A 26098-nucleotide genomic window follows, 5' to 3' on the forward strand; every position below is an offset into this window, starting at 1 on the left:
CCAGGAGACTGGCGTGCGGATGCACAGGTGCCTGGTTGCAAGGCAGTCAACTGAGCACATTTGCTCTTCTTTAAGGAGACGAATGGCTGGGGTCTGTTACAATTTGTTAACCCAATCATGGGCTCCCAAAAGTAGCATGATCTGTTCCTAATAGATAAATTCCAGTGTACTGATTCCCTGCTTTTGCTGTTCACACCTTACTGGCTATAGCCCCATGCTTGCAATTAACTCTACAAAACCTAATGCACAAGGTTTGGAGGTGCTCAGAGCTTCAGAGCAGAAGCCCCTCTGAGCCCGCCAGTGTAATAAATCTGAGTATTCCAACCCTCCGAGTGGTGCTTGTCTCTTGTGATGCTGACTTTGTCCACACGTCGGGTAATGGACATCTGAGGTGTGTAGTTATTAGAGAATCTGCACCTGCTAGCCCCAAGATCTGCGTGAATCCTCTTCAGTCATGTGCAGGGCTGGGCATCTGAATTCTCTGTGATTGAAGTGAGTAATAGACATTGACAATTAATTCACTGATTTCTATACAGAACACTTTAAACATGACCTCAGTTTAAAAATCAATACTCCTAAGCACTTAGTAAAATGTTTCACATGAGAGGTGTTCTGTTCCATGTAGAGGTATCATTTGCCATTAGTCACAGTTCATAAGTCCTAAGTAACAGACATCCGCCTTGTGATGAGTCTAGTTTTATCTAAAAGTCTTAGAGAGAAGAGGTGAGTTATGACTTCTCAAATTCAAATTTTATAATCGGCAGTTCTCTTGATTTTGCCTTTGACCCAGTGGTTTTTGAGATTGTGTTAGTTAGTTTCCTCGTATTTGTGGAGTTTTTTAATTTTGTGCTGTAATTGATTTCTAGTTTCATTTCATGGTGCAACAAAAGATTCTTGGTATGATGTCAATCTTCTTCAATTTGTGACATAACATGTGATGTATCCTGGAGAATGTTTTGTTTTCACTTGAAAAGAGTGTGAATTATTCTGCAACTGGATGAAAAGTTCTGTGTATGTCTGTTAGGTCCATTTGTCTAAAGTGTTGTTTAGGTCCAGTGGTTGTTTATTGATTTCTGTCTCAATGTGCTATCCGCTGTTGATAATCAGATAGAGAGATGCTAACTATTGTACTGCATTAAATTTCTCCTTTCAGGTCTGTCAATGTTTGCGTCACATATTTAGACGATCTGCTATTAGATGTGTATAAGTAGTTGCAATTGTTATAACTTCCTAGTGAACTGACGTGTTTATAATTACATAACACATTTTTTGTCGCATTTTTGGCTAAACGTCACATTTGTCTGGGACAATTATAATAGCCACTCCTGCTTTGTTTCGGTCACCATTTTCATGGAATATCTTTTACCTTCACTTTACTTTCAGCCTATGTGTGTCCTTAAATCTAAGATGAATTCTTGCAGACAGCATATAGGTGGATCTTGGCTTTTTAATCCGTTCAGCCACTATGTATCTTTTTATTAGGGAGTTTAGCCCATTTACAGCTAAAATAATGTTTGATCAAGAATGACTTACTGCTGTCATTTTTGAACTTTCTGTTTGTCTTGCAGTTTTTCTCTCTTTTTCTTTTTTCTTTCTTTTTTCTTTTGTGGACAGGTGTAGTATTCTTAGTGGGCAGTGTTTCTTTACCTTGCAATATTTTGGCTTATGTTATCCCAGTCTTTTCTGGCCTCCAAAACACCGGCGGTGACAGTCCCCGTGGCGCTGAGCCGCGGGCGCGTCCTGCTCTCGGCACAGATTGGACTCGCAGGCCGATGAGGGGGTGACTGTCTCCGCGCTCCCAGGATCTCGTGTGTTGGGGGAAACCGTGTGGCCGTGTGGCCGTGTGGTCGAACAGCATCCGCCTGTGCCCCTCCAGCCGCGGGGACCGACCCGAGCCGATCGGACGCGGCCTGCGCCATGCCGCCGCGGGGGAAAGGGACAGGGTGTCCCGCGCCCGGGCCGCCGGCGGCTAGGTGGTCCGGCCCTCGTCTGCGTCCCTTGGACGACTGCTCCTGAGGCGAGGAGCGGCCCGGGCCCAGTGCGGTGAGGCCGGGGATTGGCGCGCTGGGGTTCCCGGTCGGTCGTCGGAGGCGCCTCCTTGGATGAAATGTTTTCTGAGTCCCGATGGATCCGGAGACGTGGCTGGGCCGGCCCCTGTTGGCGCGGGAGGCCAGGGAGGGCGCCCCCCGGCCCGTAAGCCTGCCCGCGTGGGTTCCGGTGGCATTTGAGGGACCGAGACTTCATCCGGACTCGGGGACCGGCACGGGGGCGTCCTGCGAGGGATGTGGGGGAGGCAGGCTTTCCCCGGCCCGGGGCCCGGGGCCCGGTGCTCGGGAGCGGCCCCTCGTGGGGGGCCCTCTCGTCGGAGGCGCCTCTGTGGCATCTCCCCAAGTCCCCGGCCACGCGGGCGAGAAACGGGCAGGGCGTCCCCGGCCCGATCCCGATCCCGTCTCCCTCTCGTCCCTTCCCATTCCCACTGCTCCTCCTCCTCCTCCTCCTCTTCCTCCTCCTCCTCCTCAACCCCTCCCCTCGCCCCTCCCCCTAAACCCTCCCTCGCCCCTCCCCCTAAACCCCTCCCCTCGCCCCTCCCCCTACCACCCCCCCCCCCGCGCGACGGTCGATCAGATGGCCCCCGAGAGCTTCGGGTCTGCCATTAATGGGGGTAGGGTTGGGGGCAGGTGGCCGGACCGAGATCCGGGGGCCCCCCCTGCAAATCGTGGACCCGACCCGTTTCCGGGCGCTGTCATTTTTTCTGTCGTGTCGGGCATTTTGTGCCAGCAGATAGGTGGTGACACGGTCTTCCTCGGTGTCTGTCACCGATTGTTGGGTCTCCGGACGCGTGTGGGGTTCTGGGCTTTTTCTCTGCATGAGACCTGGCCTGGCAGCACCCGATTCTGCTTCTGACACTCGAGCCGCCCGCCCGGGCCTGCGCGCCGGCTCTCGTGTGTGCGTCCGGCTGACGTGGCCCGTGGTGCGGCCTCCAGACTCCGGTGGCCCGAGGGCGGTGGGGTGAGGTGGCGACGTGGGTCTTTTATACCCCGTGTGCTCCCCGTCGCAGGCACCCGGTGGTGGCTGGCACGAGCCCACCCTCATACGCTCCGTGCCGCGTGTCAGGCATTCTCCGCCTGGGGTCGTTGGCCGCTCTCCTTGGAGAGGACCGAGGAGTGGGTGGCGCCTGGCGAGGCTGAAGCAGGCCCCCCGCTTGTGGTTGTCCTCGCCGCGCCCTCCCCTCTGGGGCTTCCCTGCCCGATGGCTCGCTCGCTCGCTCACCTGACTGATGCGGTGGTGTCATGCTCTCCCGGGCCGGGCCTAAGCCGCGCCAGACGAGGGACGGGACGTTCATGGTAAACGTGGCCTTTCTTCTCGCTCTGCCCGCGGGCCCCTCGCTTCTCCTCCGCCGCCCGTGGGTGGCGGGGCAAGGAAGGGGTGCGGACTCCGGCCCGGCCTCGGTCTCCCGTGCCTTGTGGTGTTGGCGGGGCCGGGGTCTTGCGACGCGGCAGACACTCTCGCCTCCTGGCCTGCTCGGCGTCTTGTCTCGCGAGGGGCCCTCCCCCGCAGTGGGGGAGGGCTGCCCCGCCGCCACGCCACGTTATCCCCTGGTCGGGGTGTGAGCGTGTGTCTCACCTTGGCCCTCTGTGGTGCCCCTGGAGCGCTCCAGGTTGTCCCTCAGGTGCCCGAGGCCGAGCGGTGGCATCGCTCCCGGTCCCCAGCGAGTCCTCTCGGGTAACCCCTGTGGTGGTCGTGTGTCCCGAGCGACTCTTGAGGAGCGCGGAGGGGTCGAGATGGTAAGCGAGGCGTGGCCGCTCCCCACCCGCGGTGGGGCCGGGGCCGCCTCCTGATCGTCGCCCTCACCCTGTACCGTGGGGGACTGATGTGGCCGGGCGCACGCCGGGTGGGTCCCCCTCTGCGGGGTTCGCGCCCGGGCGTGGGAGCGAACGTGGTGGGGCCGGGTGATGGGCCGTTGTGGGCGCGCGTGTGTCTCGTCCCCACGCAGTCTTGGGTGCGCCTCCTCGCGAGGCGGCACGGGCTTTCCCCGGTCCCGACCGCGAACGCTCGCTTTTCGGCCCACCGCTTACCCCTCCCGCAGACCCCTCCCGCCCAGCCGAGCGCTGGCGTCCACCTTGGCGCACTGCCGTAGGCCTGAAGGGGGCACGCTGGGTAGGGGGCGATGTGCCCTCGGTGAGAGGAAGCCTTCTCTAGCGATCTGAGAGGGGAGCCTTGGGGTACCGGACAACCCCCAGCCGCCGCTCCTCCATCCAGAGCGTGCAGTCACCACGGGGGTGACTGCCACAGCGTGTGGGCAGGGCCCCGTCGCTTTGGCGTGTGGGTTGCGCGGGCCCCGCGGTGGGGCCGTGTGCTGCTCTTTGCCTGCTGTGGCGCGCGCCTCCCCCCTCCGAGTCGGGGGAGGGTTCTGCCGGGACGGGCCCGGCGTCTGGCGCGGGGCCGTGTGTGCGCGCGGCCTTTGCCTCATCGGCGCGTGCCGTGGGGGGTGGAAGGCGGTGCACCCCGACTCTGTGCCCCCCTGTCTCCCCGCCGCGAGGAGCCACCCCACCTGTTCTGGTCCCGAGGCGCAGCCACCGGTGGCGATGCGTGGGCTACGGGTCGGGCCGCCTCGCTCGGGAGCGTTTCCCCGGGCCGCGAGGCCGGGGGGCGAGCCAGACGAAGCTGGATGATGTGGCGTGGTGGACGGACAGACGAGACAGACGGACGAGTGAGCGAGCGGAAGGGGCTATCCTCTAGAGTTGGGGGTTAGCCTGCTGCGCGCGAGTCCCGGCGGCGGGGCCGGGGTGTGGGACGAACCGCCGAGGGTTGGCGGAGGCCGGCCGGCGTCCTGGGCGTCGTGGGGCCGCCCCCACGTGTGGGGGCGGTGGGATCCTGCGGTTGTTTCCCCGGCGGCCCGGTCGTGTCTCGGGATTTCCCCTTCCCTGGGCTGGTGCCCGCCCACACCCCCCACCCCTGCTGCGTCCGTCGCTCTTGCGCGCGAGCGGCCCCTCCCCGTCGTCGGCGGCCCTCCCCTGCCCGGACCGATGGCCACCCGCGCCGAGCCTTCCCCCGCCGACCCCGCGCCCTGGACCAGAACGTGGCCTCACCGCGTGTGGGTGCTGTCCCTCCACTGGAGATGGCCCCGGGTGAAGCGTCGTCGGACCCGCCGGGGTAGGCGGGGTGCTTCAGCACGGCACGGCACGAACGTTTGGGTGTGCGTCGGGGCAGGGCAGCGCCGGCCGGTGCGGCGGGAGAGCCTTGCGGTGGGCCGTTTTGAGGCTCTGCGGTGTCGGGCGAGGGTGGCCCTGAGCCCCCGTGAGGGTGCCGTGGGGTGCCGAGGAGAGAGCCAGTCGGCGCCTTGGGTGCCGCGGGGCCGCCCCCGTGCCGGAGGGCCTGAGGCGGTGAGACCCCGTGTCGCACCCCGGCGGCCGACTCGCGTCTGCGTTGCTGGCGCGGGCCCCTGGCGGTGGTTCCACGGCCCTCCTCTCCTGCTTGCCGGCTTCCAGGCGGCGTCGCCCGTCCGCGGGCGCGCCGGCCGTGGGCCGCTGCTTCCTCGCTCGTCCTGTCCTCTCTCCGTCCGTCCGTCCTCTCCCCCGTCCGCCCGTCCCTTGGGGCCGCGCCACGGCGCGTTACGCTTCCGTCCGCGCCGGCAGCGTTGCGCTGTCTGCGTCCCCGGGCCCGTGGCGGTCGGCCCCCTCGCCGCGGTGGCGGCTCGGGGGGCCTTCGGGGCCGGCTCCGTCCTCCGCCACCTCCCCTCGCGCCGCGCCCCGCGCCCCCGCTGGCGTCTCGCGCACCCCGCGTCCGGCACGGACGGTCCCGTTTCCGCCCCGCCGCGCCGCGCGCTCCCCCACCCCGGGGCGTGCGCGCGCGTGTGTGCGCGCGCGGTCTCGCCTACCTCGCCTACCTGGTTGATCCTGCCAGTAAGGAGCATATGCTTGTCTCAAAGATGAAGCCATGCATGTCTAAGTACGCACAGGCCGGTACAGTGAAACTGCGAATGGCTCATTCAATCAGTTATGGTTCCTTTGGTCGCTCGCTCCTCTCCTACTTGGCTAACTGTGGTGATTCTAGAGCTAATACATGCCGACGGGCGCTGACCCCCTTCGCGGGGGGGATGCGTGCATTTATCAGATCAAAACCAACCCGGTCAGCCTCCCCCCGGCCCCGGACGGGGTTTGGGGGGCGGGCGCCGGCGGCTTTGGTGACTCTAGAGAACCTCGGGCCGATGGATCGCACGCCCCCCGTGGCGGCGACGACCCATTGGAACGTCTGCCCTATCAACTTTGGATGGTAGTCGCCGTGCCTACCATGGTGACCACGGGGGACGGGGAATCAGGGTTCGATTCCGGAGAGGGAGCCTGAGAAACGGCTACCACATCCAAGGAAGGCAGCAGGCGCGCCAATTACCCACTCCCGACCCGGGGAGGTAGTGACGGCAAACCCTACAGGACTCTTTCGAGGCCCTGTAATTGGAATGAGTCCACTGGAAATCCTTTGGCGAGCATCCGTTGGAGGGCAAGTCTGGTGCCAGCAGCCGCGGTAATTCCAGCTCCAAGAGCGTATACTAAAGTTGCTGCGGCTGGAAAGCTCGGAGTTGGCTCTTGGGAGCGAGCGAGCGGGCGGGCGGGCGTTCCGCCGCGAGGCGAGCCGCCGGCCGTCCCCGCCCCTTGCCTCCCGGCGCCCCCTCGATGCTCTTAGGCGAGTGTCCCGCGGGGCCCGTAGCGTTTACTTGGAAACAATGAGCGTGTTCAAAGCAGGCCCGAGCCGCCTGGATACCGCAGCTAGGAAGAATGGAATAGGACCGCGGTTCTATTCTGTTGGTTTCCGGAACTGAGGCCATGATTAAGAGGGACGGCCGGGGGCATTCGTATTGCGCCGCTAGAGGTGAAATTCTTGGACCGGCGCAAGACGGACCAGAGCGAAAGCATTTGCCAAGAATGTTTTCGTTAATCAAGAACGAAAGTCCGGAGGTTCGAAGACGGTCGGATACCGTCGTGGTTCCGACCATAAACGATGCCGGCTGGCGAGGCGGCGGCGTTAGTCCCATGGCCCGCCGGGCAGCTTCCGGGAAACCAAAGCCTTTGGGTTGCGGGGGCAGTATGGTTGCAAAGCTGACACTTGAAGGAATTGACGGAAGGGCACCGGCAGGAGTGGAGCCTGCGGCTTAATTGGACTCAACACGGGAACCCTCGCCCGGCCCGGACACGGACAGGATTGACAGACTGCTGGCTCTTTCTCGAGTCCGTGGGTGGCGGTGCATGGCCCTTCTTAGTCGGTGGAGCGATTTGTCCGGTTAATTCCGACAACGAGAGCGAGACTCTGGCATGCTAACTCGTTACGCGACCCCCGAGCGGTCGGCGTCCCCCAACCTCTCAGAGGGACAAGTGGCGTTCAGCCAGGCGAGATCGAGCAACAACAGGTCTGTGATGCCCTTCGGTGTCCGGGGCTGCACGCGCGCTACACTGACTGGCTCAGCGTGCGCCTACCCTACGCCGGCAGGCGCGGGTAGCCCGTTGAACCCCATTGGTGATGGGGATCGGGGATTGCAACTCTTCCCCAGGAACGAGGAATTCCCAGGAAGTGCGGGTCATAAGCTTGCGTTGATGAAGTCCCTGCCCTTGGGAGGCCCTCGGATCGGCCCCGCCGGGGTGGGCCCACGGCCCTGGCGGAGCGCCGAGAAGACGGTCGAACTTGACTATCGGGAGGAAGTCAAAGTCGTAACAAGGTTTCCGTTAGGTGAGCCTGCGGGAAGGATCGTTAACGCGCGTGCGCAGCAGAGCGGCGCGAAGCGAAGCGAGGGCGCCTGGCCAGCGCCTTCGCCCGCCCCGCCCGCTCGCTCGCTCGCTCGCTCGCTTTTCCCACCCGTGCGGCGCGGGACGGTCGGACGGACGGACGGGAGAGGGAGGAGAGGGCGGCCGGAGGTGTGCCGCGGGCGGGCCTGCCCCGCCTGCCCGGGCGGGCGGGTGGCCTGGCCGGTCCGGACCGGGCCGGGCCGGCGGTCGTCCCGGAGGGGAGGGAGAGGGAAACAGTGGCGGGTTGGCGTGCAAGGGACGGCTTGTGGGGCGGCTCTCGTTCGCCTCCCTTCCCCGCCCGTCTCCCCCCGCCCCCTCCTCCTCCTGCGCACCGCGTGCCCCCCCAGCCGTGGTCTCGGCCGGAAGGCCTCCTGTCCCGAGGCGACGCCGCGTCTGCCCGCGGCGCCTCCGGCGACCGTGTCTCTCTCTCTCTCTCCCCGCCCGGCCTCCCCGCCACTTGCCGAGAGGAGGGTCCGAGGGCTCTGTGGGCTGTGCCAGCCCCCCTCCGCACGCCGCGCCCTCGTCTTTCCGGCGCCGGCCGCCCCTCGCGGCCGCGGCCGCGGCCGCCTCCGGCTGCTCGCCCTGGGCCGGTCCCCACGGGCCGTCGTCGGCCCTCTGCTCCTCCGATCCCGCCGCCCCGCCTTGCCACGTGCCTCTCGGCTTCCCCCCCACCCGAGCGAGCTTCGGGCCTCTTTTCCCCGGCCGGGCCTGCCGGCCGGCGCACGCCTCTCGCCTCTCGCTTCCCGCCCCACACGCCCAAGGCGCCCCGCCCGTTGTGCTCCGCGTCGCATCGTGGGCCCCCCTCGTCCCCCGTGGCGAGAAGGGGAACCCCGGAACGCGGGTGCGTGTTGGTGGCCCTGCAGGGCCTTTGGGTTTGGGGGTGGAGGTGGGAAGGAGGGCGGGCGGTCTGTCTGGACGCGGGGGGAACGGGGTAAGGTTGCCGTCGGCACGCGTTGGCGGTGTGGGACCCGGTGGTGGGGCGGGGGCCGGCCGGTGCCCGGCGTGGCCCCGTGTCGTTGGCCGGAGTGTGGCGGTCGGCGTCGGGGCGGTGGCCGACGGTTGGGGCTGGGGGGTCCTGCCGTCCACGACTCGCCCGCCTCGCCCTCTCCAGGTACCTAGCGCGTCCCGGCGCGGAGGTTTAAAGACCCTTAGGGGGGAGTCGCCCGTCCGCCTTGGGGTCGGGGCGGTCGGGCCCGTGGGGACTCGGGGGGTCCGTCCCTCGTCGTCCCCCAGACTCCGCCTCCCCGGGGCCGGGGCACCGCGCCACGTCGCTCGCCGCCGCCGCGGGCGTCGGGGGGGTCCTCGCCCGGCGGCCCGTCGGACGGTCGGTGGCCGCGTGTTTGGCGCGCCCCCAACGCGTCCCTGCGGGAGGCGGGAACCCCCGGGCGCCTGTGGGGTGTCCGAGCCGGCACGCGCCGTGTCGGTGCCGGCTGCGCCCCGTTGTGAAACCTCGCCGGCCCGAGGCGACCCACCGGCGCACGGGCCTCTGTGGCGCCCGCGCGTCGTGGACGCGGGGTGGTCGTGGCCCCAGGCAGGCCGACTTCCCCTTCTTTTTCCGGGTCGACGTGCGGTCGACCAGAAGCAGAGGCTCCACACGGCTCCAGCGGGCCTCGCACGGGACCACGAGTGTCCCATGTGGTTCGCGTCCCAGTCGCTCCCGCGACCACGGTGGATCCCGTTGTGTCCTGCGGGCTACGCGGCCCCCTCGGCCCTGGTGGATCTCCGAGTGGATACCGCCAACGAAGTTGAACGTACGTCGCGGCCCTCTCGCTCCCCGTGTCGTCAGGGGATCCCCGAGCGGATTCTTGCCCATGGACCTTGGTCGACCAGCCGTCGCGGGCCTCTCGGCTCCCCGCGGCCCGAGGGATTGTGCTCCGTGTGCCTATGCGGCTTACCTGGCCTCCTGCGGCCCCAAGGATCTGCAGTCAAACGGGCGTCCTTGGTTATTGGAGGACATGGGTTGCTTCACGTCGTGGAGGGATTTTTATTTTGCATGCTTGGCTTAAGTCTGTCTGTCTGTCTTTGTCTGTATGTGATGTGTGTAATGCATGCGTGTACGTCTCTATGGACTTTACTTTCTTCGGGCGGGTAGGCGTCATTAGGCTTGGTTTTTTTTGTTTTTTGTTTTTTGGTTTTTTTTTCACTTCTACATGAACACACACGTATGTTCCTTGTCCCGTTCTCTTTCGCTGTGAGCCACCGAGAGAGCCTGTCTGTACTTCGCCGTGTTCCACGGTACCATCGTGTTTATCTATTCTACATGTTGAAATCCCAGTCCCGTCCCACCGCCCTTACCCCTGACAACCTCAAGTTTGTATTCTGTCGGTCTGTTTCTGTTTTGTTTGTTAGTTTGTTCGTTTGCTTTTGGAAATCTCTTCACCTAGGACTGTAACTGTTTGTACGAAACAGATAGTAATAGAATCTCAAGCCCATCCTACCGTGAACAAAACGTTTCAAAGAGGAAGAAAGGAAGGAGAAGGGGGGGAAAAAGTCTCTATTTCCTTGCTTCCTCTGCCACTCACTCTTGATGATTTCGATGTCTTCTTTTACAATTTTGTGTTTATTCTGTTTGGAATGAACGGTAGTGATCACCTTTCCGGGGATGAGTGTCTCATTTTTGTACCATCCTGCTGCTTCTCTATTTAGAGTAGACCTGTTGATGTTTCTTTTCGCATGGGTTGAGTGTTGCTAAACTCTTTTTAGTTTTTGCTTGTCTGTGAAGTTCTTTACCTCTCCTTCTATTCTAAAGCATAGCTTTGCTGGATAGAGTATCCTAGGCTGCATCTTTTTGTTTTGTTTTTCCTTTAAGAATTTCAATAGCTCTTGCCACTCCCTTCTGGCCTGACGTGTTTGTGTAGAGAAATCCGCTGAGAGGCTTATGGGGGTTCCCTTGGAACGCACTCTTTGCTTTTCTCTTGCCTAAAGGCATTTAGGATCATTGCTTTATCCTTGACTCTGGCCGTCTTGATTAGGATATGTCTCCGTGTGGGTCTGTTTGAGTTCCTCCTATTTGGCACCCTCTGAGCCTCCTGGACTTGGCTATCTGATTCCTTCTTTAGAGTTGGGAAATTTTCAGTCATGCTTTCTTCAAATACCTTTTCGATCCCCTTGCTTCTTTCTTCCCCTTCTGGAACCCCTATTGTGCGTAGATGGGCACGCTTTCTTTCGATGGTCCCGTAGGTCCCTAAGATTGTTTTCGTTGCTCTTTGTTTTTCTCTCAGCTGTTCTGATTGGGTTCTTTCTGTTGTCCTGTCTCCTAGGCCACTTATTCGCTCCTCGGCGTGATCTAGCCTCCTTTGGACAGCCTTTAGACCACTCCTCATGTCAGCCAATGAGTTTACCAGTTCTCCTTGATTTCGTTTTTGACGTACAGTATATATGTAAACACTATCTCTTGTAGTTCCTTCGGTACTTGGATCACTCCTTTTATGAAATCTTGATCTAGCAGGCCATCCGTGTCTATTTCGTGGATCGTGCTTTCAGGGAAATTCCCCTCTGGCTCTTTTCATTGGGAGTGGTTCCTCTGCTTCCTCATGCTGCTCCTATCTCTCTGGCCCTGCGGCTTAAGGAGTATCAGTTATCTATCGTGGTCCTTAGGGAGTTTATGTATTTATCTAAAGCCTATACAGGAATAAAACTTTAAAAGGGGGGGGGGGCAGAGAGAGGGAGAGAGAGAGGGAGGGAGAGGGAGACGGAGAGGGGGATAGGGGGAGAGATAGAGACAGAGACAGAGACAGAGGGGGAGAGGGGGAGGGGGGTGGGGGAGCCGGATTTTCAAAGAATGAAGGAAAAAAAGTTTGAAAACAGTGTACAATCAATAATAGAAGAGCAAGTGGAAGCAGAAGAGCGATCGAGTTGAGACGTCTTCTAAAAGCCTTTAAAAACTAGAAAAGATCAGAAAATAAAACACAATTGTTTCAAAAGTAAATTTTTAAAAGGTAATCGGAAATAGAACAGATTTGAACAAGAGATACAACACAGGGTTTTAAAAGGAGGGAGAAAGAAAAGGTTTGAAGACAGTGTGTAATCGATAATAGAAGAGTAAGTGGAAGCAGAAGAGCGATCGAGTTGAGACGTCTTTTAGTAACCTTAATAAAATGGAGAAAAAAAAATCGAGAAACGATATCTGAAACCTGTGAATAATCACTAACAGGAGATCAAAACCAAGAGAACGAAAAAGGAAAGGGGGTGGATGTTTAAAAATAATAATAATAAAAAGATTTTCAGTGAAACATTTAAAAGGGATTAAAACCGTAAACGTATACGACTGTTCAAAAGTAAAGGTTAAAAAGGTAGCAGAAGGTAAAACCGATAGAAGAGAGATTAAAAAAGAGAAAGGAAAAGGAAAAAAAAAGGGGGGGCGGGAGGACGTGTTCTCCTGGAGACGCCGCGCTCTTAACGGTTTCACCGAGAAGTCTTTCTGTCGTCGCCCTGTTTCCGTGAACTCAGCTTGCTGTTTCCGCAGGCCCTCCGTCGGCGCCCTCGGTCTGTGCCGCTCTCGGTGCCTGTGGGCTAGTACGTCGCGCCCCCTCCCGGCACCGCGGTCGGATGCTGCGTTCCTGCCGGGAAGGAGGGTGGCTGGCTGGCCGCCCGCCCTCTCCCGGCCCCGGTCGTTCCGCTGCTCTGTGCGGGCTGTGTGCTCCGCCTCGGGTCGGCGGCGCTCCTCTCCGTAGGTGGGCTCGGGGAAGACCGTGGAACCGCCCCGCCCCTGCTGCGTCCCAGAACTCGGCTCCTTCTTAGTCTCGGTGGCGCGAGTTCTCTGAGGTACCGGGGCAGAAATATCCTACGTGCCTCGGGCTGTAAACGAGTCTCAGTCCTGCCTAGAAGGCTGCGCAGCCCCCGGGCGCGGATTCGAGTCTCGGCCCCGCCCCCGCCCGCATGCTGCGCGCCGGAGGCTGTGGCGGCTGTGGCTGCGCCCCGCCTCTCTTCTCGCGAGGAGCGCCGGTGATGGCGCCGCGGGTCTGAGGAGACGGAGGCTACGGCGCCCCTCCCCCCAGGGCACACCGGCCGTGTTGCTTTGCCTTTCTTTTCCCGTCATGTACGGGGGTGGCGGTGGCGGTGGGGGTGGGGGTGGGGGCGGGCGGGCTGTTCTGCTCTGTATCCCCTCCCGGCCACGGCGCACGCGGCACGGTCCTCCGCCCGGCTCGTGCGGCCTGTCCCGGCCCCCGGCTGCCGGCCTGCGACTCGGGCTGCGTATCGCGGGGACCCGCTGTGCCCGTTTCACTTGGATCGGTCGGCCAAGGGGTGCTCCGGGCAGATCTGAGGCTCGGGGGCGCCCCCTCCGTCCCGCCGGCCTCTCCGACGAGCCCTATTTCTCCTCTGCCGCTCCCTCCCCGCGGGACCGGTCCCTCCCGCACTGTTTTGCTTTTTACTCTTTCTTTTCTCCTTTTCTCCTACCAGATTTTGGGCGTCTTTGTCTTTCGAAGAGGGCGGTGTTCTGTCGGAGTTCCGCAGGTGCTCTGATTGGCCGAGTGGGTCCGTCGGTGTGAGTTTTGGTGTGTTGGTGGGAGATGGTGAGCTTCGAGCGTCCTTCTACTCCGCCGTCTTGCTTCTCCTCGGGTTATTTTTGAAGAGTAGGTGCTGGGGATTGAACCCTGGGCCTTTAGTTTTTGCATGCTAAGCACGGGCTCTACTGCTGGATCTCTAGACCCTCCCCACCGCAACCCCCCCCCTTCCCACCGCCTCCATAGTACTCGATGAATCTCCTACCTAGATATCTATGCTTCCTTGGAATAGGGCCGTCCTTTTCTTCATCGGATGGATGGACGTCTGTGGATTCGTCTCGTTTCTCTACACTGCGGTGGGTGGCATCGGGGCGTGGGGTGGGGTTGAGTGGCGTGGGCTGGGAACTGTTCTTCACGTGTAGAGGTGGAGTGGAGCGATGAGGATGGCGACTTTTTCCCCGAGTGCTCGCGCCGGCTGACGGAGGCCTGTGGTCTGACTTGGAAGAGGACTCGGGTGACCGGAAAAGGGCCCGTGTGGGGTCGTTGTGGAGGGAGGAACTCCAACCCCCCCCCCAGCCCCAGCCCCAGCCCTGGCACTCGTCCCTCATCGAGGGACGGTCGGCCGAAAACAAACGAAAGCTGTCAGAGGTGGGGGTGGGGGTGAAGGGATGTGTGTGTGTGTGTGTGTGTGTGTGTGTGTGTGTGTGCGTGTGTGTGTCTGTGTGTGTGTGCGGTGTGTGTGTGTCCCCGTTCCCCGTACCACGGTCCCTGGTCGAGCCCCCCCCCCCCCCGGAGCAGAGAAACGCACGCCAGGCCGTCCGTGCTCCTGGTTGTCCTGCCGCGTGTCCCCGCCGCCCAGAGATCCCGAACCGTCCCGCTCGCTCCCCTGCCGGGTGCCGTGTGCCACCTGCCTGTCGGCCGGGCGCTATTTTAGACCCTGCGAAGAAGTCGACCGGACGGCCGGGCCGGGCCGGGCCGAGCCGGGCCGAGCCGAGCCGAGCTGAGCTGAGCACGTCCAGGCCGAGGTGGGTGGTGCTGGGTTCAGAGGAGTGGGGTACAAGCGGGAGGCGGGTGTCGATGGAAGGGAGGGGAGAGGAATGGGGGAGGGGAGGGGGAGCAGGGATGACGGTGGGGTGGGGGTGGAAGGGATGGTAGCCATCCTATGACTTTCTCTCCCCACCCCGCCTTTGGCAAGTCTGTTAAGAGTGACGAGGTTGTGCTGGTTTCTGGCTGGTGCACACCATAGTGACTGTGTTCTTCTTTTTCCTGGTCTTTTTCAGGAACCCTCGCCCCGAGGGACTGAATCTAGTGCCCTGTGCTGCGCGGTACGACCTAGGGGTCGAATCTGCCAGGAGAGGACTTACAAGGATTTGGAGGATCCTGGAAAACTGCTACCATCCGGAATCCTACATGGATGTTCAAGATCTTGTGGATGGACGGACGGAAGACGGAGCGAATGGAGGCCCCGCCCCATCCCCTGGACCCCTTGGCCCAGGAGGATCGAGATGGGTCTGGAAAGGACTCTTCCGACGAGGGTCTCAGGATGGACTTTCTCGGTCCGCGGAAGGTGTTTCTGCACAAAGAGGAAGAGAGGGGCGTTCTCGGCCGGAGAGCCCGAACCGCCTCCTTTCAGGGATCCGCTCCAGTCTGGGTCGGGGTCAGGGTCAGAACGCGACCACCGACAGCTCCCGTCCCTCGTCTTGGCTCTCCAACTTGGGAAACCCTCCTCCCTGCCCCCTCACCCATCTTCTCGTCAGCCTGCCTCCAGCTTCCCCGTGCCAACCACCTCTCTCATGCTGCCGGACTTTCCTCCCCCTTGGGCCGCCAGGAAGCTCTCCCGCTCCTCCACGTGCTTTGGCTTGGAATCCCTGACAAACACAAGCGGTGCTGGAGGGCGGGGCCGGGGGCGGTGGCAGAAGGACTCCCTTCATCTTGTGGGAGCGATTTTTATCTCCAAAGGTGGCGATTGAGAAAACACATAATATCACTCAGAAGAACACCCATGTGTAGTCTCCCTGACCTAGATCCGTGTCTGTCTGTCTCTCTCTGCCTCTCTCTCCATTTCGCTGTTCTGCGTGTGTCTGTGTGTGTGTGCGTGTGCGTGTGCGCGCGCGCATGCGTGTCTGTCTGTCTCCCTTGTCTCTCCTCTCCTCTCCCCTCCTCTCCTCTTCCCTGTTCTCCCTTCCCTTCCCCCCTCACCCCTCCGCTCCTCTCTTCTCCCCTCCCCACCACCCCTCTCCTCTCCCCTCGCCTCCTCTCGCTTCCCCTTCCCTCCCCTCTTTTCCCTCCTCTCCTTTCCTGTCCTCTCCCCTTTTATCCCTCCTCTCCTCTGCTCGCTCTCTCTCTCTCTCCCTCCCCCTTTCCCTTCCCTCCCTCCTCCCTACACCCCCCAACCCCTACATTCACAGGGCCTCATAGATCGCAATCGGTTTCCATGAAATGTGATGAAGAGGGAATGAAGTTTAGAATGATATCCCCATGCCTTCGAAACCTTCTTCCCCAGGGATAGCGAGTTATTTGTGGTTGTGTTTGTTTTCGTTTTCCTTGTTGTTGTTTTGGGGCGCATCGAGGGCGCAGGAGGCTTTGGGAGTGAGGGTGATGTTTCTCTTTCTGTCTGTCTCCTCCTTAGGAAGGATTTTAAGAGGAGGGAGGACTCACAGAAATCTACCATCTCTTCTCGTACTGCAGCTGTGTTTGAGCTTCCTATACGATCTGGGCGGAACACTCCCCACCCTCACCTCAAGCCGCCATCGCCGCCCCCTCAGCCCCCTGCACCCCCGTCCAGTCCCGCGCTTGGGGCCGTGGTTGAGCATGGGGGGATGTTGGCGGGGTGGTCGTTGGTGGGGGTTAGGGTGGTGAAGGAAACCAGAAAACAGACCACTGTGGCACGTGGCTGATCGGGGCTTCAGGGTGAAGGAGGATGAATAAAATGGCCGGAATTAGGCTAACGGATTGCCTCTTCTTTTTTAGGCGGGGGAGGGGAGGGGAGGATCATTAGGTCATTCATTCATTCATTCATTCATTCATTTGCTTGGGGGGGATTTCATTCGGTTTCTTATGCTCACCCTTGAAACGATCAACTGTTCTGACTGACCGGTTGCTGCTCACGGTTCCAGGCCCGTTGTTGAAACTGGAAGCTATCGATCTTACTGTTTCTACTGTATTTCAGTCATTGCAAGTCATCATCGTGCTGGGTCTCTGAGTCCTTCTCCGAGGAGGAGGTCGGTCACGGGACTAGTGACCTGACAAAATAGCCTGAGTGGCCAAGAAGGCCACGCCTTGAGTGCTTATGAGATAACGAGATCTAACCGCCAGCCTCTATAGAATGGGTCACCTGGGAGGCATCGTGACACCATTCTGAGTCTTCTGCTGAGAAAACGATTCTGTGGATGGCGATCGATGCTTGATTGTTTGAGCTATGGCTCTAGAACCACCCCACCCACTCCATCCCCAAGGTGGGTACACAGTTTTGAAGACGCTAGCCTGCTGTGAATCCCCTTTGCCCGGCAGAGCGATAAAATGGCCTCTTTGCTTCTAAGCTCCAAGACCTCGCCTCTGGATTCTTGGGCTCGTCGGGGACGGGGCCCGATCTTTCGGCAACAAGCGTGCTTCAGAAACAGCGGATGCCCGAGAAGGACACGCTGCCTCTCCCTCTTCTTCCGGGCCTGAAATGAGGAGGAAAAAAAGTCGCTTCCCCTGGAAGCCGGAGTCCGGAGCCCGCCATCCGGAGGGACTTCTGGCTTGGCCTTCTCCTGGGGTGGGGGGAGGGCACGCCACCGCACGTGTTCTTTGTCAACTCCCCGTTTCTCTCTTCTCGAGTTATCTCTTAGGGACGGCTCCCACACTGGATGAAAACAGACAGACAGGCTGGTATCTCTCCCTACCCCACCCTTCGCCCCCCAAATGACTGATCTCCTGTCCCATCAAAATCACCACTTGTTTTCCAACGTGGCTTTCTTGGATCCTGGAGGACTGACATCAACTTAGAGCCGAGACGGGCGCAGAACTGAAGGAGCTTCTCAGCTGGCCTAAGAAGTCTGTCGTCGTGATGTGGGAGGCATTCTTTACGAGGGACCTATCTGACTAAGTGCTTGACCGCCTTTTGGACTTTGAACCACCTTGGAGATAGGAACTAGGATGAGAGGGCCCCCGAAATAGCTCAGCAAACTCTTCTCCACCCTTAGAAGAGAGACAGACAGACAGACAGACAGACAATGTGTGTGTGTGTGTGTGTCTGTCTGTCTGACTGACTGTCGGTCTGTCTGCCTGTTTATTGTAGGAACTCTCTGTCAATGGAAGTATAGTTGACTTACAATGTCGTGTTCATTTATGACGTACGGCATAGTGATTCACTTATTCACACACACACACACACGTATAATTTTTCAGGATAGGTTATTATAAGCTATTGAACGTAGTTCCCTGTGCTAGACAGTAGGAACTACTTGTGTACCTAGTTTGTCTAGGGTGGTTTATAGCTGCTAATCCCAAACTCCTGATTTATCCCTCCACCCTACCCTGTTCCTCCACCCTACCCTGTCCCCTGTGTTAACCATCGGTTTCTTTTCCATGTCTGTTTCTGTTTTGTAAATAGGTTCCTTGGAGTCTTTTTAAAATGGAGTTATTTATGTATGGATGGGTGTCTTGACTTACTTTCAGATCCCACCTAGAAGTGATGGCATAGGATATCTGTCTTTCTCTGGGTGACTGACTTCACTAAAACTACGGAACGCTTCACGTATGGGCGTGTGTCGTCCACATTCAGGGGCCGTGCTGATCTTCTCTTGATGGTTCCCATGTTAGTCTATGTGCTGTGGCAGCAAGCGCTTTCCTTAGGGTTTTTGTCTCAACCTGAAAGCCGGCCCGGAGACTGAAGGACTTCTAGTTGCCTCCACTATCTGCCTAGGACCCTCTCCACGAACGTTTCCCATTTTCTCTCACCCTTTTGTCTTGGCATCATTGAGTACGAAAACGCTCCGTCTCCTGAAGCCCTGCAGACTGAAGCTGGACAACGGGAGGTAAACGTCAGAGAAATGGCCACAACTGCTCCTGTGGAAACCATCCTCGGGCCTGTTTTCGGGGGAGCCGCTCAGAGAGTTGAGCCGAACACCCCAGGACATCATCAGAGGCATTTCAAACTGCTCGAGCCGTTTCGAAGACCCCGATGTGTGGAAATCTCCTACCAGACTGACCCCCTACTCCCGGCCCTGAATCTGGTTTCTCATCTGCTCCGACGATTCACCTTTGTGCTGTACTTTGGTTGTCCACACAAGTGCCTCTTAGGCGATTCCTGACTGCTTGCTCCCTAGGCCTAGCTTCAGAAGCCCATCGACACCACCGCCTCCTGAGACGAGATACTACAACTGTTTCCTTGAACAGACCTGTTCTCAGAACTAAGAAACTGGGTCCATGAAACGCAGGCCCCCTAGGAAACCATTCCCTCCCTCCTGCCCCCTGACCGTACGCACGCTCACACGCACGCATGCACGCACGGACGCACACGCACACGCACACGCACAGTGAACAGCCCAGCTTTTAATGTGTAAAACTTCCAGGGAAGTTACAGAATAGGGAAACGTTGGGGTCCAGAGTAGGCTGCCCCAAAATGTGCCCGATGGATTATGCTGAATGAAAGGGACTTCACAAGTGGCCAAGGGGGAGGGTATAGGTCAGTGGTAGAGTGTGTGCTTAGCAAGCAAGAGCAAGGTCCTGGGTTTAATCCCCAGTACCTCCGGTCAAAAATAAATGCATAAAATCGAATTCCTCTCCCCGACCCCCCCCCGAAGTATACACTGCTGTATGTCAACTCTGTCTCAATAAAACTGGAAGGAAAAAAAGAAAAAAAATAAAGAATGATTTAACAAAAGAAAGAAAGAAACAAAGAAAGAACTGCCCGAGGCAAGAGGTACACTCTGGCCCTCCTTTCTGCCTCCCTGGAAGAAGGGAAAAAGAATTTTTTTTTTTTAAGTCTCCCATCCCAGAGGAATCTATCAAGTCAGAGGTCTGCTTCCATGCCCTTCCATGATTCTCAAACGGTTTAGTGGGGTTTACCCAGGTCAGGAAAAGGAGGGGACTCCTTTGGCCTGAGACCAGGCGAGATTCTCCCCCTCCCTCCCGCCTCCCTCCGTGCAGTTGGGACGGGGTGGCCTAAGGATGGGGAAATTGAAACCAAAAAACAAAAGCCGTTCAACGGAGAGGAGCCGGAGGCCAAGTCAAAGGCTCGGACCTGAGCACAGAGCTTTCTGCATTTGAATGAAGCGATTGAACGAGGCCCTGCCGAATGGATCCTCCTGACCGTCCCCGCCCCCGCTTCCAGGAGACAGTCCAGTCGATTTAGGACCCGATTTGGGACCGATCGGTGGAGGAGGCCTGGGCGGCAGCGGGGGCGGGGGGTGGGGGTTGCGCGGGCTGGGGCGGGTCCATCGGTCGCTCCAGCTCTGCCTGCCTGCCTGCGGGGCTGAGGCCTGAGGGCCACGCTGGCTCCTGCCACTCAGGGAAACTTCTGCGGGTGTTGCCGAAAGATCGCCCTCCCCCACCCCGTCCCTGACGAGCCAAATAACCCAGAGGCAGGGTCTTAGAGTTTAGAAGAAAAGAGGCAGCTTGATTGCTTTGCTGGGCAAAGGGGACTCACAGCAGGCTAGTGCCTTCCAAACTGTGAACCCGTCTTGGGGTTGGGGTTTCATGCTTCTGTGGACGAACAGGTTGGAGCATGAAAGGGAATCACAACAGGCTGGGGCATAAAAGGTGCTCATGATCAACAAGGGTCTCTGATGAAACTTCCTCCTAAATCTGGATGAGTGTCTGGTAACATGGGACCTCCTGGTGGTCTAGTAGGTCATCAGCCCGTGACCTTCTTTATCTGGTCAGACTCACCCGGCAGCAGCAGCAGCAGCGCCACGGAGGAACTCGGGGTGGGGGGGTGGGGGTGGGAGGGGGCTGGTCGTTCTCCTGAGCTTATCCTCCCGTGACTCCCTTCCTGGGGAAAGACTCAGACGCCAAACATGACTGTCAATTTCAACGATCGGAGGAAGGTCAAATCAAACAGTTAGAATCGACAACTTTAGCTGCTTTGAACAGTGGCCTGGGGCTGGGAGCGGTGTCTGGTCAGTCGAGTCTGCTGATCGTTCTAAAAGCAAGCAGTAAGCATAAAGCCCAAAATTGGCTTAGCCTAAGTGCGGCCACTTCATGATTCCTCCTTCACTGGGGGCCGAGGCTTGGGGGAGGGCGGGGGTGGGGGACACGACTGAGGTGGCGACGAACTTCTCCGTGAATGCTCGGAGCCGAACTGCTCTCTGGGCCTAGGTCCAAAAAAGGCCTGAGTCTCAGCTATGACAGGTTCTCTCTCTTTCTGGGCACATGGACTGACTCGCCCCGCATCCTCCCATCCTGTCAGACCCTTCGGACACGCACCTCCACCCGAGGAGTTCTTTGGCCTCGTCCAGAAAAAACAAACACACGCACGAACAAAACCAACCGAGCACACAGAAACCCTGCTGATCTCCTTGGACCCCATTCACTTCGGAGAGTCCCTCTCGTAGAAATCCCCTCAGCTCGATGATTTCACCATAGCCGACTCCCTTTCTCTGCCGCAGTGACCCCCACCCCCACCCCCACCCCTGCGTGGGCCCTGTCCCTCTACCTATCAAAAACCAAACCCCAGGAGAAAAGAAAATCAGAATGCTGCTTTGAGCCACTGGATCTGTGAAAGGAACCAAACAGAAAGCCGAAATAACCAAACCAGCCGAACACCGAAAGCGAACAGACAGATACCCCAGAAAGAAGGGCACGCTGACCCTGGCCCCTTTTCTTCCTGGAATCAGGACATAACATAGATCTACACCCCACCCCCGACCCCACCCTCCCCAGATGTCTTCTTTATGCCGGAACGAGAGTGACGTTCTTAGTGTCAATGGTGCTGTTTTGGAAATGACAGGCCAGCCAAGAAACAAGCACCACTCGGAGGGTTGGAGTACTCAGATTTCTTACGCCGGCGGGCTCAGAGGGGCTTCTGCTCCTAAGCCCTGAGCACCCCCAAGACGTGCACGTGAGGTTTTCTAGGGTTAAGTACAAGCTTGGGGTATTCGGCCAATAGGCACGCGATAGCTTTAGCAACAACATTATCACAAGAGTAGAGGCAGTGAGGCGGCAAACCGACATTTCAAGGCCAGATATGTCTCTTTGAAAATCCAGCTGGCTAGCAAAGCATGAATAGGGAATCAGCAAACCGACACTTCTTAATTTAGATTTACGAGTTAGCCCAGCAGACCTCAGATCAGGAATCCGACACTTGTTAGATTAGTGACTTAGCTTGTTATCCCAGCTGGGCTTTTCCTTCACAGTGTAAAGCAAAGGAGGAGAGAATTCTGTACAAACAGACCTCGATGAAAAGAATCCTCATCCTCTTTTAGGCCCCCACCTCAACACACACGCGTGCGCGCACGCGCACACACACACTCACACACATGCACGCACGCGCGCGTATAGTTACTCCTGCTCTCTCTCTCTCCCTCTTCCTTCTTTTACTGATTTTTATAAAATGTTTACTGATAACACAGAAAAAATTGCTTAAATGTTGTCCAGGAATGATATTCATTTTTGAAAACATGATATATATTGTAAAGGATTTGGGCTCCCTGAGAAAAATCCCAGTCTAGGCACGATTGTATAGCACCTCCTTTCACTTTCAAGTATCTCATTTCAGACAATAAAGTAGCCAGTCATCTTCCTTGTGCATGACGTTTGTAACTGACACAAGTCAAACGGCACAAAATTCAGACCCAATCTCCTGATCCCTATGATTCTCATATTCTTTTTCTTAAGCGACCCTAGAAGCTATGGGTCTGTGCCAACCACCCGTGGCTGTTCAGCATTTCTTCCATTATCTTTATGTTGTCCTGTTTCTTGGAAGTATTCGTGCATCTACTTTTCCCGATGGTCTGTCTCTGTCTCTGTCTCTCACTCTTTTCTCCTTCTTTTTTATGGGGGGGGGGAGGAGAGGGATGGGTTTGATTAGGTTATTTATTTATTTTAATGGTGGTTCTGGGGACTGAACCCAGGACATCATGCATGCTAAGCAGACACTCTAACGCTGATCTATATCCTTCTCTCCACCGCCCCCTCCCGACCCTCCAGCACCGGCCCCCCTCCTCGGACAGGGCCTGTCTTTGCTCAACCCAATAGAAGAGCATTTATGTTTTGCCAGTTTTCTGGGTCCTTCTTTGTTTCATAAAACTGAGAAGAAATACACTTGGAAGTTCTCTCCTATGCATTGAACAGACTGAAGATCCTTTAAATAACCAAATGAGGTGGAAGTGCAGAGAGTACCATACAGGAACACACCGAGGCACATCGTCATCAAATTGACCAAATTTAAGGGTAAGGAGAAAATATTAAAATGAGCGAGAGAAAAACAACAAATAACATATAAGGGAACTCCCGTAAGGTTATCAGCTGATTTTTCAGCAGAAACTCTACAGGCCAGAAGTGGGTGGCACAACATATTTAAAGTGATTAAAGGGGAAAACTGACAGCCAAGAATAATCTATTCAGCATGGCTCTCGTTCAGATTTGAGGGAGAAATCAAAAGTATCACAGATAAACAAAAGCTACAATATTTCAGCACCATCAAGCCGGCTTTACAAGGAATGTTAAAGGATCCTCTCAAGTCATCAAACCCTAAGAAAAGAGAACAAAAAATGACAGAGAAAGGGAGGGAGGGAGGGGAGAGAGAGAGAGAGAGGGAGAGAAAGAGAGAGAGAGGAAACCTACGAAAGATTGCTTTGCCTGTTTAGGGTCTTCCGTTGTTCCTTATAAATTTTGAAATTGTTTGTTCTAGTTCTGTGAGGAATGTCGTGAGTATTTTGACAGGGGTTGCATGGAACCTGCGGATTGCTTTGGGTAGCGTGGCCATTTTGATCGTATTGATTCTTCCAATGCAAGAGCACAAGACAGCTTTCCATTTCTTTGTGTCATTTCAGATTCTGGAGTATACATAACCTCCTCGAATAAGTTTACTACTAAGCATTTTACTGTTTATGACGCAAAGGAATTGTTTATCCCAGTAATAAAACTCTGGTTTTTAAGGTGGAGCGGGGAAAACAAAAAAAAGGAAAGGAAGGGCCACAAATGGCAAAATATCCCTCTTTCTTAAGGGTGAATTGTATTTCATTACGTGTGTGAGTGTGTGTGTGTGTGTGTGTGTGGGTGGGTGTGGGCACGCGTGAGTATGTGTGTCTGTGGGTGTGTGGGTGTGTCCCCCCTCTTCTTTATCTATTCCAATATTGACGTGCACTTAGGATGCTTCCGTATCTTGGCAATTATAAATGATGTTGCTGTTAATAGCAGGGTGTATGTATCTTTTTGAATTCATTCTTATTTTGCGGTTGGCTTTATTCCTTGGATAACTATGGAAGTTTAAAAAGCTAAAGCGCTAAACCTTCCTGGAAACAATGAACAGTACATATATGTCAACTGAAAAATATACGGGCAGTAGAAAATTAAAAAATAAAGAAATGAATAAAAAAGAAAGAAAGACAAGGAAATTAGCTATCAAGCCATGAAAGACATGGAAGAAACTTAAAAGACATCTTACTAAATCAAAGAAACCGGTCTGAAAATGTTACCAACTGGACAATTCCAACCAGAGGACATCCTGAAAAAGGCAAAGCTCTAGAAACAATCAAAAGACCGTGGTATCCAGGGGTTTTGGGGAGAGGGGGGGAAGGAGGAATGAACAGATGCAGCGTGAGGGATTTTTTAAGGCGATGAATTTATTCTGTAGGATACCATAGTGGTGGCTACGTGTCATTCTACATTTGTTAAAACCCATAGAACGGACGACATCAAGAGTGAACCGTCATGTAAACTATGGGCTTTGATTGATAATAACGTGCCCATGTCGGACCATCAGGTTTACCAAAGAGGCCACACTGATGAGGGATGTTGAGGGGAGGGGAGGATATATGTGTGGGTGGGGAGGGCTATGTGAGAACTCTCTGTAATTTCTGCTCAATTCTGCTGTGAGCCTGAAACTGCTCTAGGAAATAAAGTCTATTAATCAAAAAACAAACACAAACACAAACACAAACACAAACACAACGAAACAAAACGAAACACCCAAACGAGGTGAACCTGGATTCAGTCCTCCAGAGTGGAGCTGGACGGCCAGTGGGAGGAACTTGGTTGCAGACATAGTCCTGTCTCTGGGAGGGGCACGTTGTCCCCTCCCTCTACACATCTTGAGTCCTCGGGGCTGGACTGATCCAAAAATGGGCCCCAGAAGGATCGTTGAGCAGGAGCGACAGGGAACCTCCTGTCTTTCATTCAAGCACTCATGAGGCCCCGAAGCAGGCAGCTTTTCTCCGTTTTAGGACAAGAAATCAGCCCTTTGTGCGAAATGGACCGGGCTGAGAGACTTTGGTTTTGGGTGACCCGTCCGTGAAGAATCGAGACGGAGTTTGGGTTTTGGTGGGGAAGCCCCTGAAAGAAGTCACGAGGTTGGTCGGTTTCTCTAGGCTTCCGGGGCCTGAAGGCTCTGAGTGGGTGATCAGGGTGTTTTCCTAAGTCCAGATGCAGGGAGGGCGCCCTCCACGGAAGTGATTGATTTCCCGCTTCCAGGGAGACAGAAAGAAGAGTCTGAGGGTCCGGTCCCTCTTGCGTCTGCTGGCCCCTCGGCTTCTTCGGTCACTCTCATTTCTAACCTATCCGTGTGCCACGGAGGCGCACACATGTTTGGGGTGGCCTCCCCTGGGTCCCGACACCCGCATCAATGGGGGGAGGGGGGGCATGAGTGGTCAGAACTGTATCAAGCTCAAGGGCGCCACCAACCGGTTTCCAAAACAAATCTGCCAGCAGCTGCTAGCTGCAGCCTGGTCGTTTCAAAGTTCCCGCCTTGCTCTTGCGGTGTGTTTTCTTTCGTTTCCCCGTCTCCACTTGCCCCGTGGGCTCGTCTGCTGACACACACTTCCAGTGCTTCTTTCTTGCATCTGTGTCTCCTGGGCTGCAGTCCCAAGAACCCTCCCATCCCCCCCCGCCCCACCCAATAAGCTCGTTCCTTTACCCTCCAGCAGGTCTCCTGGCTTGGGAATCTCGGTTCACACCACGTGTCTCGTGTCCTCTCTGACTTCACGGGCCCAGCCATCCACCCTAAGGAGACGGAGGGAGGGAAGGAAGGCTTTGACCTGGCGACCTTCCTTGCCAGCATCCTCCGGATTTTGGACCCTTCAGTGTGCCACCCGCCACCCGCCATACCACTCTCACCCTGAGGCCTAGCCCTCGGGGCTCCGTCCACGCGGAATCCTGAACGCGGACGGACCTGGACGGCGGGCGGATTGGGGGTGGGGGCTGGAGGGGCCTGCTTCATCACTGCCGGAACCGTGGAGGCGACCGAGACAGACGCGTCCTTCAAGAGGTGAAGGGACATGTAGCCCGGGCTAGGTCCGTGCCACGGCATGTGATTTGGCTCTAAAAAGGAAACCAGGGGCCCGTGGAGCCGAGAGACCTGTGGGAGACAGGCGGGGCAGTTTCTGCGTGCACACGACCCCCTGAAAGAAGCCAATCTGAAAAGGTGGCATCCTGTAGGGTACCGGCTCTGGATGACGTTCATTCTCAAAAGGGCAAAAGGGCAATTCTGGGTCCTCATATAAATGGAATCATCCAGTATTAGTCCTTTCATGACTGGTTTATTTCATTTGGTATAAGGTCTTCAGGGTTCAGCCACATTGTAGCATGTGTCAGAATTTCCTTCCTTTTTAGGGCTGAATAATATTCTGTTATATGTATGGCCATAATCTGCTTATGGTGTGAACTCTTTCATATAACAGATAAGAAGTTTTTGTCATAAGCAGATACTTTATTTCCCACTTGATTTTTTGTAGGTTA

General features: G+C 56.8%; 2 long non-coding RNA genes and 1 other non-coding gene across 3 annotated transcripts; 1 reads left to right on the forward strand and 2 right to left on the reverse strand.

Annotated features, from left to right (window-relative positions):
- Window positions 1-398: 398 nt before the first annotated feature.
- LOC140694562 (uncharacterized) lies at window positions 399-13642 on the reverse strand. The gene is made up of 3 exons (XR_012070157.1): window positions 13485-13642; window positions 13173-13355; window positions 399-481 (listed from the first exon to the last, which is right to left on the reverse strand). It is a non-coding gene; the product is annotated as an uncharacterized lncRNA (long non-coding RNA).
- LOC140694561 (uncharacterized) lies at window positions 12714-16167 on the forward strand. Its single transcript, XR_012070156.1, has 4 exons — window positions 12714-12813; window positions 13176-13348; window positions 13512-13575; window positions 15849-16167. It is a non-coding gene; the product is annotated as an uncharacterized lncRNA (long non-coding RNA).
- Window positions 16168-17937: 1770 nt separating this feature from the next.
- LOC140694567 (U6 spliceosomal RNA) lies at window positions 17938-18046 on the reverse strand. Its single transcript, XR_012070160.1, has one exon. It is a non-coding gene; the product is annotated as a U6 spliceosomal RNA (small nuclear RNA).
- Between the last annotated feature and the right edge of the window lie 8052 nt (window positions 18047-26098).

This window comes from Vicugna pacos, unplaced genomic scaffold, assembly GCF_048564905.1.
Source record: "Vicugna pacos unplaced genomic scaffold, VicPac4 scaffold_21, whole genome shotgun sequence".
Classification (NCBI taxonomy): domain Eukaryota; kingdom Metazoa; phylum Chordata; class Mammalia; order Artiodactyla; family Camelidae; genus Vicugna; species Vicugna pacos.